The following is a 10,617-nucleotide window of genomic DNA, read 5'->3' as shown; positions in this document are numbered from 1 at the left end:
AATCCAGTTGGCTCCTTTGTGTCTGAGAGAGACAGTTAAATGGCCCTAAATCAGCCTTACAGTAATTTGATGTTTGATCTCTCTCACCTTTAAAGCATAATGGCCTTGAATATGTGATCCTGTCCATTCAGAGCAGGATGAAAGTATCTTGACGGCTCACTCCGCACAAAGGTGTGCTGTTAGCAGGAACATTCACATGGCAATGAACAAGATGGATGAGGTGCTGCAGTTGGCTCCTCGGAGGAGGAGAGATGTCTTTTTCTCCCCCAGAGCACTTTTCAGACAGATCTGTTTTGAAAGCACCTTTTCACAACGTGTCCATATTTCAGATATAGTAAAATAACACCTCAGCCCCCTCACACACCCCGTCCCCATCAGTTCCATTATTTTTAGTGCATCCTCCAACAAAACAAATGTCAGAGTCGAGACATACAGAATTTGGTTTCTTCTAATTGCATTTTTACATTGGGACTCCGGGGATAGGAGGGTGACCCTGCTAATGGAAGAACTCATCAGTAGCTGCCAGGGTAATTAGCCGAATTAGCCAATCCCCTCAACTCTGAGGTGACCCCGGTGTCGGGGTGAGCATTTGACGTGCAGAGAATCTCCACAGCAATTACTGACTTCCAGCGGGGCCGTACCTGTTGGCCCTAATGCTTTGTTTATTCCACAATGTCGCATGAAATGAGGCCGAACAGCTTTTCAGATCAAGGAAGATGTCATAATGTCCTGACGCATTAAACACCATTAATGCTTTGATGGATAAATGAATGCCATGTTTTTAATGCGTTCAGGTTACTTGGCTGAGTAATAAGCTTAATAAATAATGAATTATAAAACAAAGTACAGCAGTAACAGTTGTCTTAGCAACGGCTAGTCTGCACACACACTCATTCATGCATCCGCAAAACACACTTACGAATTCCTCTTATTTGTATGTATGTGTCATATTTGTATGAAAAACAAATTCTTCACTTCACTTAAGTGTTTCCTAACTTCTCTTCCAGTGAGTGGTTACAGCAGCAATGCATTTCTTTCTATAACAAAACTATCTTTATTTATCAGTCGCTCTCAATCCATTAAAGGGCACAGACATATTGCCTTTTTTCCCTCTCTAACTCAACCTTTTCCATCCATTGTTGCTTACACATTTCACCGCCTTCCTCTCCATCTCGCCAAGAGAATATTTAACCTTGGCTGGGTTTAGGGAGCAGATGGTGGGCCCTTATGTGTGTCCGGCATCATCCACAGCTAATGAAGTGATGTCTCTATAAACACCTGACAGTGGGTCAAACCAGCCTGGATATGAAGATGGCCAGTTCTGGCTGCACAGAGCAGGAAAGCACTCCCAGTTCCTTATTGTAACCACATTGTTGTGCCAGCACATGTACCAGTCCTCCCAAATCGGGACAGCCCTGCCTGCTGCTGCACCTGCAACCTCATACTAACGAGCAGACACATTCAACAAACGAGCGACAAGATAATAACATTACAAAGATTAACATTACAGTTCTCAATGAATATGTCACACAAAGGAAAAGAAAGAACAATAATATTGGCAACAGATTATTTGATAACACGATTATTTTCTTTCTGGCTGTTGGTCTTCTCACACGCTAAGACATGAAACTGGCATATTAACAACAGCAGATGTTCTCTTTTAATAGACAAATAGTGAAATGTTTTTCTGACTTTAAGGAGGACGTTTGGCCAATAGGAAAGCGACAGAAGACATCAGTAAAAATCACAAGGTCTTTGCTTGAATAGGTTGAAGGCAGACATACATATTAAGTTAGCTTCTCATTAGCAAAATAAACAGAGGCAATGCTCTAAGAGGTTAGAGAGTACTTGAGAAACAGAGTGACGCACCAAGCAGAACCAAACACAAGCACTGAACAACAAAAGCTAGGGCTTTAAAAACGAGGCTTAACAAGACTGAGCATTTTAGCATTCAGCCACACCCACAATGCACCTTGGTCATGAGTCTCCTCACCCTCTATCCACAGCTGATGTTGCACCAACAGCTGACATGGCTTAACAAGATTCAGTTCAGAAAAAAGAAAGCCTCCGACACAGGTTAGTGCAAAGGTACGATCATTCAAGTCGAAGTTCTAAGTCGGATACTCAGACAAGCCAAGCACGCTGACATAGACACACCTAGCGTCACAGCAATATGGCACTTAGTCAACAGTAAGGAGAATGACCAATAAACAACTTTTCCAATCTCCCCTCGTAGCGTTTGTCTGTCACATCAGCAGGGTAACGGACTTTGACACAACACCGGAGCGTTTCTATCGCTCTCCCTCGTCACTTCTTCGCCTCCTCCATCGGCGGGATTCTTTTTTTGTAGTTTCCACAGATGTTACCACTGCATCCTCTGTCAAAAAGTTGTCTGGCCATCTTCATCGGTTAGACGGGACCAGCATTGGTTTCTATTCATCTATAAATCTTTAATACAGTTGCTTCTACCTTATATAACATCCCTTTTAACTTTGAACGCACGTAATCGTGGTACTCGCTCACAGAAAGGGCCTTCAACTTAAACTCTTTACTGCTACTAAGGCAGCTCAAAGCCCTCATCTCTGATCTTGTTTAATTTGAATCTAAATGCTTTTAATTATCAGCTGCTGTACATTTATCTGTTTGTACTTCTGAGCATATTTACCCTGTATTTTTTGTAATCTTGTCCTGTTGTTTAACTGTTTTTGTATCTCAACACAACTTCCTCAATGGTTTTTCGAGGTTAAATATATAACCAGGTATTTGTGAAACAACGTAATATATATGTTTCTGTGGATATGCGCTTGATATAAATCTTTGCTAACATGCAGTACTAGCCTCCTCCTCCTGTCTCCTTTAAATTGTGCCAAATTCTTGTGGAGTTCAGAGCCTTGCCATCATTTTGCTGCAGGGGTTGATGTCTTTCGAGCAGATGTGCTGGGATGTATTTAGATTGTTAGTTGGGAATACTGACTTGGGACTATCGTCTTCCAGCGTGCAGTGGATTGCGGCATTCTTCTCTGTCCTCTGGAGGTTAGCTCCACTTCCTGCTGCCACCCTCAGTTCTGGCTCTCCCTTTCATCTTGACATTTTGACATGTGTGTGGGAAAATCACAGATGTAATTAATAAGGTTAAGAATGGCTGCATTCAATTTAGGGCCTGTGTGACTTGTAATTACAAGGAAGAGATATCAGACATTTCTAACACAGACGATATAGTATAATGTATGTACACACAAACAGTTGGCAAAATGGCTGCACATGCAACATCACTGACAGATCATTTAAAATGAAATCCAACGCTAGAATGACACTCGGTAGAGCGCATACCTCTGCCAAGGCCCAGCAGTCCCCTATATCCGCATCAAATTGCACTCACTCATAGGTACCAGTCACCTAAATACACCTAAATATGATTTTCTTTCATCAAGATCCATGTATTATTCCCTGAAAAACACACAATCTCACAATGTTAAAGAAAGTGAGAGTCTGCACCAAAAGTTAGTGGGGTCTATTCTGGGCTGATACCCAGTTTTTTGTGTAATCCTGCTGACAAACCACCCAACCAACCCCCAACGGAAGTGTGACAACATAACCTTCTTGGTGGTAATAACACCAGCACAATCAACTCTGCTCATTTAAAACAAGCTTTACATTGTTTGTTTTTATCTGTTTTCAATTTGTAATGAACCACCACTAAAACACTACACAACAAAAGTAGCTAATTAAGGATATTCATGCATCATCACTGACAGGTGTAGTGTCGGCTGCACAGAAAAGAAGCCAGGAAGGCAGCTGCAGCACTTGAAAACATACTTGAAGAAGCTGCACAGGTGAGGTGACTGCTTTAGCTGAAGTATTTAACTTTTAGAAGAAAAGGCTTCAAGGATAAGTAGTGTTTTATTCTAACCTGTCTCTACACTCTTCAGAGTGGACAGTTTCCAGTTCCTTCTATGATTTATTAAGTCTGTTAAAGCTTTAGATACATGCACAATGAACACTCCTCAAGTGTCTGAATCTAAGGAGGCTGTATGGAAAGAAGCACCGCTTGATATATGGTTATATCCTTTTTCTTTTCCCTTTAAGTGCGAGCCCTTATTCAGCTGGATAACTTCCATATCAACACATAACTTATCGTACTTACATCGTGTGCTCTGTTCGGAAAAAACAATATTATCAACCAGAAGTTTTAAAATGTTCTTCTTGCAGGGCCATTTCAAAACACACCAAAATTATTCCGTCTACTTTCCTTTTTATTTATTTATTTATTTTTATTGTTTTATTCATGTTCAGCCTGCGTGGTCCCTCAGGTACCTTAGCCTCACTAGCTCGACCAGATTTGATAGTCACTGTGTGCTGTTGTTGTGCTGTTGTGTGTCACCCAAGACAAACACGGTCCCGTCTAAGGTCACCCTATTGTCCAGCTGTATCGCATGGACCTATGTCCTCTGGATTCACCCCGTAGCCTACAGACTGTGTGGGGTCAAAAGGTTGTATTCTTTCACGGTGTTCCCGTTACAGTATGACCATGTCCTTTGCTATATTAGCATTCTGCCTATCTCATTTTCCCTGCCAGTCCGTTCTTGTGTTGTATGTGCCACCTCTGGCTGCAGAAGACTATCCCTTGTTGGTAGTTGGGTAGAAAATAACATGACCTTGTCACATGATGACCTTGTTCTATCTGTTCTTTTTTAATTGGTCCTGACCTTTTGGCATCTTAATAGAAGACAGCTTTATATTTGAGGAAAATAGAGCCACAAAAAGAATCAGTTTTCAGAAAGAAAGAAAGTTTTCAGTAGGTTTTAATCTTCCATGTTACATTCTGTTTGATTTTTGGGTTGCTGTAATTCGACAGGTAATGTTATAAAATATGTCATTTTATTGTCTTTTAAAATCTTGTTCCATGTGCCCTTTTTTAACTTTGAGCACGTGGCCTTCTAAATGTCTCTGCACAGCGCTGCCTGCACTGTAATTGTACGCCCACACAGCCATTTTCACTTATCCAAACATGCTTTTCTAAATAGACTTATTTTCAGGTGTGTGTTGGCATTTACAGACTATAGTGCTGCACTCACTGCACCTGGTCTCCTGAATCTTGTAAAATACAACTATTTTACAGTGACAATCCCCACTTCAACCAGGCTGAAGTCCTGTTGGCGTGCCACTCAAGTGAACAGAAGCATGACAGGTCCACAGCTCTCTAATTTAGGATTAGCTACATGGGTTGGGGATTGAATTAATCATAGTGGTTTGAACTTGACATCTGGAATAAGTGACTTCCCTTCACCTTTATCATTATTGGTGACCTCAAGTTCTGTAATCCCCATCATTGCTCCAACATTCTTACTGTATAGTCAGTCATACAACACCTGTTAAAGAATTTATTAAATAAATTATAGAATTATCGACAGAATGTGAAGGAATAATTGATTTGATGTTATAAGTCTAAAGCACCTGTGCTTGCAATGTAAGCATCAATACTCCCCCAGTACTCATAGCTCACCATCTGGACCGCTAGCTGCATGGCTAAATAAGCTAACTAGCAAACGGCAGCTACAGTTAGCAGCATTTAACAGTTATTCTGGTGACATGCGGCCCCCTAAGTTTGAACGTGACACTGGCCAATTCTCACATATTGCACCGTCAATTCACCTTCACGAATTGCTGTCAGGTCATTGGTCGACTAAAATCCAGTTAAAGAATGAAATCAATAAATCTCTTTATCCATCTATAACATATAAAAAGCTTGAATCACATAGCAGTAAAACTAATGTGGTTGAATAAATGTATTCCAGACTCGTGATGAACCGCTCATCTTCTGAATTAATAATAAACACATTACAGAAGCAAACAGTGCTTAACACATGCTGGTGCCGAAGATTTTCAAACACTGTCGCCATGCAAATAGTTGTTTTTCATGATAAAATGCTCTCTGTCTACATATTCCCTGATGCAAAACAACAGGCTCATTTTGCCCATGTCTTGGAGCCAGAAAGCAGAACAAACCCCTTTGGTTGATGAGTAACAAGGTGCAGTCCTGCCTCCCAATTTCTCCATAATCAGACTGGTGGTCTGCTGAGAAATCATATTTTGACATTTAATTTAATAGCGACCCAATTGCGGCAGCCAGTCAGTAATTTTATAACTGCTGGAAGAAGCGGCATTTGTCTGAGCTCTGCCCAGATGAGACTGGTGATGTGTGGGAATTCATCCAAGATAGACAGACAATCCTAAATCATAATTCTTACCATGATTTCATCATGATGGGAAAATAAGAGAAGACAGAACACAAAAATTGAAGCCACCATTCAGGGAAGTTAAGCCAACTCTGTGCTTTTCTCACTTCTAATGTGTCATTCCCAGGAAAAAGTGTCTGATCTTTGCCAACTTTTCCTCTTCCACTGTATTCAAATTCACATATTGCTGCACCAAGCTGCTTTTTTAGGGGTATTATCCTGTCATCATCGTCAGGCATGCCAGAGGAGCTCTACCTTTGTCCCCTTTAATTTACAATGGGAAACAAAGCCTGGGCAAAGATAATTTGCGCCGCTGCTAACGACTGCCTTTTTGCCTTCTGCTGAATTTACTGTTCTGAGAACATCTTAATGACAGACAGAGGATGTTTTTTTTTCGGTTGTACAGCCGCAGACCCACCACTGGTGCTTCCCTCCTGTGCTTTAGAGATGGTAAGATAGGCAAGTGTACACCAAGAAGACTATTTGTCACTCAGCAGTCGACCGCAGACTGGGGTGTATAATTACCACTTACTGCACAATCAGCTGTCTTGTCACACCCTCAGTGCTCCAGATTCACATTCAAATTGCTGAAGAGAGTTTTTTCCTTTTAACTTGTCTTCCTTTTTGGCATTTGCTTTCTATTTCCACCCAGATTTTCTCATTCTCTCACTTATTACGGGTCTCATTGATTTATTAGCCCCCCGCATGATTTTTTGTTTACGCATAATTTGCGACCGCTCACTGATTTACATATCTTTTCTCATGCGTGGCTCCCTTTCTGCTAAACTCCCTCCCATATATCTGCCTCTTGCTCCTTCACTCTTTCCTCTCTCCAGTTTGCTGCGCCAGCACTTTGATAGCGGAGTAGCTGGGGGTGGTGGTTTAATGGGGGGTGGGGGCTGCAGGCCCAGATGAGAACAGTCAATATTTCATATCTCTACCTGGAAGGAGACACAGAGGGCAGTGCAAATTCAAATAGGGTAAGATGTATGACACCCATACACAGCTTGCCAGTGGGAGATGCTGCAGGAGGCTGATGGCTGCTGACAGAAGGAATCCATTAATTTCAACATTTGCAAATAGAACATGGTTTCTTAAAAGATGGCAACACTTGCACTATGGAAACCGGAAAGTTGAATGCAGTTGCATTAGCATAAATCAAATTGTCCAACTTTTACATTTCTGAATGCATTGTGCACACATAATGCGGACATGGCTGCAAGTTTTCAATAATGCGGCTCGTGAATAGTGGCAATTTTTCCCCCCTCTGATCAGGTTTCAGGTGTGATTATGTGCTGCTGGTTTCAAAGATGTGTTGTAATGAAAGTGGATGGCTGTGGATGAAAGGGGTGTTCCCTTCCTCACTGCCAGGTCCCATTCTTCCACCTGAACTCAATCAGCTATTCAGCCCATGTAGACGGAGCTTACTGTTGGCTCCTCATATTGGTTTCCATTGCCCAGAGAATAACTCTGCAATCAGTTCACACTTCTCCCCATATCCTTCTCAGGTTGGCTACATCTGCTCTCATTCAGGCCTCTGCCACTCGCAAATGAACTGCAGTCTTATCAGCGTTGAAATAGTGGCTCTGAATGATGTGATGTGATCAATTTTATCTTGAGAATCACGAGGGCCCATGAAGATGTTAATGTTTTGACCATGTTCCCCCATGCAGACTTATTTCTATGGTAATGTAGCTATTCATATGCCATTTCTAATATTTGCTTACAGCAAATCAATAAAGGCCAATGTGCTGACTGCGTTCTGCACCAGATAAAGAATGCTGGAGATGTATGCAGAAAGCATGCCATACATCGAACTCGATAACAGGCATAGATTTGACATTATAGAAGTGTTCTGGGAAAGAGTGCTCCATCATAAGACTTCCACTGCATAGTAAACTGGTTTTCTGTCAAAGTGAAATAAATATCACCTGATGCGTGCAAATGAAAATACAGAGTATAGCGTTATGAAGTAAACAATGAAATGATCTTCCCATGAAAATAATGTTGGATACACCCCTGCGAGAGAATCACATCCAATTCTCTACGCTACAATGAAAAGAGGAGCTGAGTCTATTGTACCTGTCTGTCTGTCTGGCCCCAGTTAAATGCTGCTAGTTGTGTTTGATCTCTACAGAAGCCTGCTTTTGGCTCCTTTGCAAGGCCTTGCCACTTGGGTGCTGAACTGCTTCATTCCGGTTGCCTGTGTTTGTTTGTTTAATGCCAGGCTCTGCTTTCACACAGACATAATTGAATCAAGCCTAATCCACTATTTATGCATTCTGCTACTGAATTATTCACACAACAGTTTTATGTGTTATTGCTTTTCTTTTTTTTTTTTCTTTTTTGCAGAGACATTAAGAAGTTGTGGGGCTGCCGTTATTGAAGAGAACTTCCCTCAAGATTGCTTCTTTTATTAATTAAGCCCCCCACCATGCAATGCTACACAATGCAGCCATGTAAGAGCTGTGTTTGCATTCCTGCACTTATGCAAGTGTAAATGTGCCTAATGCAACTACACACTGTGTAATAAGAGTAATTATAGTGCCTCTGGAGAGTACATCAGCTTTCCAAGAATCATTTTTAAATGTTGACACACACACACACACACACACACACACACACACACACACACACACACACACACACACACACACACACACACACACACACACACACAGCACTGTGAATGTTTGTGAATCCATTGTATTGTCCATATATATAGGCTATATATAACTTGACTCAGTCTGTTATTGGTCTTGGGGTTATCACTTAGAGCTGTCACGGTTAATTGACATGTTGTCAGCTATTAAACTAATATCAATTATTTTGATATTATAATATAATGACAACACTAACTGGATTGAATAATTTTTAAAGTAAAAAATCTCTGATTCCTGCTTAAATGTGAATATTTTCTGGTTTCTTTCCTCCTCCATGATAGTCATCTGAATATCTTTGAGTTGTGGACAAAAAAAAGACACTTGAGGACGTCATCTCAGGCTTTGGGAAAACACTGATCGACATTTTATAGACCTGCAACTTATCAATCAATCAAGAAATAATCAGCAGTTCAATTGACAATGCACTAATAATTTCAGAATTAAGTGGAATCAACTTATCTTTTCTAATTAACTTAACGTAAATATGCAGGTTTTATTTGTTTCAAGTTGATTAAATTTCAAGTTTAGAGTTTTTATTTTCAGACCACTTCCAAACTTATAAACTAAGTAGTTCAGTTCTACTTTTGACCTGAAATGATGCGTGGAGGGATGTAATGTACAGAGTTCAATCAACTCATACAAATAAGATCAGCATATTGGCAGACTTCCCAGCATGCATTGTTTGACCGGTAAAACTCTCCCGAGACCCTTCTTTTTTATAGTTTGAAGAAAACATCCATTATGGAAACTTGCTGTGTGTTAAGATAAATCATGGTTGAAAACATGGTTGCTTTCTTTTTACAGTAAAGAAAAAAATTCTAACCAAGATAGAGGTTAGTATTGAATTCAGTCACACTTAAAAAGATCTCCAATTAATATGTAATGATTGTCAGTGTCAACAGTGGTTCAGAAAAAAAATAAGAGAAGATGTTAAACAAACTATTCAACCTAAATTACGTTAACTCAAACATTTAAGGCAGCAATTGAACTTACACTTTTAAGTTGAAACTGTCCAAAAATATATACAGTTTGAAAATAATGCTTAGTTGCAGCCTTAATGCCAAGTGAGTCAGCATCTGTTGGGTCTGAAGACCACGAGTTTGAAAATGAAAGAAATCTGGGGGTGTGGAGTTGGAAAGAAGTGAGCTAACCAGACCCCTGAGGCTCGGTTCACACCTTTGTTTTAGGCTAGAGACTTAAGGTTACATTAGCTGCTGCTACACACCTGAATCTCCGACTGAACTATTGGAGGTCCAGTTGCATTGTGGGTAATGTGGGTCCCAGGTTTTGACAGAGAAGAATTTGTGCAATGATGAAAACAATATCTCTGGTTCTGCTGCATCAGAGTTGATACATTTTTTCAAACTTTCGTTCAGGAGTCCAACAGGAGAGCAATGTTGAATTGTTAAAACAATCTATATACCCAGACTTTAAGGACTCACACTGGCTTATAAAAAACAAAATTGCCTTCAAATCTCTAAGCTATTTCAAAGACTTCCAACACTGTACCATCAACACTGTCTTCTAGAAATAAAGAAAATATGTTTTGAGAGAAACATGATGCCGTCTGGGCTACTTTTTCAATCAATAAAGTAAGGAAACATTTTTAATCAACATCATCAATGTTGATTAAAACCCCAGAAAACCTAAAATCTTGTAAACCTTCAACAGCCTATTCATGACTAAATAAGCAACACGTCATCTTTAAGTTTGGAGAA

This window comes from Pagrus pagrus (assembly GCF_965226575.1).
Source record: "Pagrus pagrus genome assembly, chromosome: 3".
Taxonomy (NCBI): Eukaryota; Metazoa; Chordata; class Actinopteri; order Spariformes; family Sparidae; genus Pagrus; species Pagrus pagrus.
Note: the sequence above shows the minus strand (reverse complement) of the source record.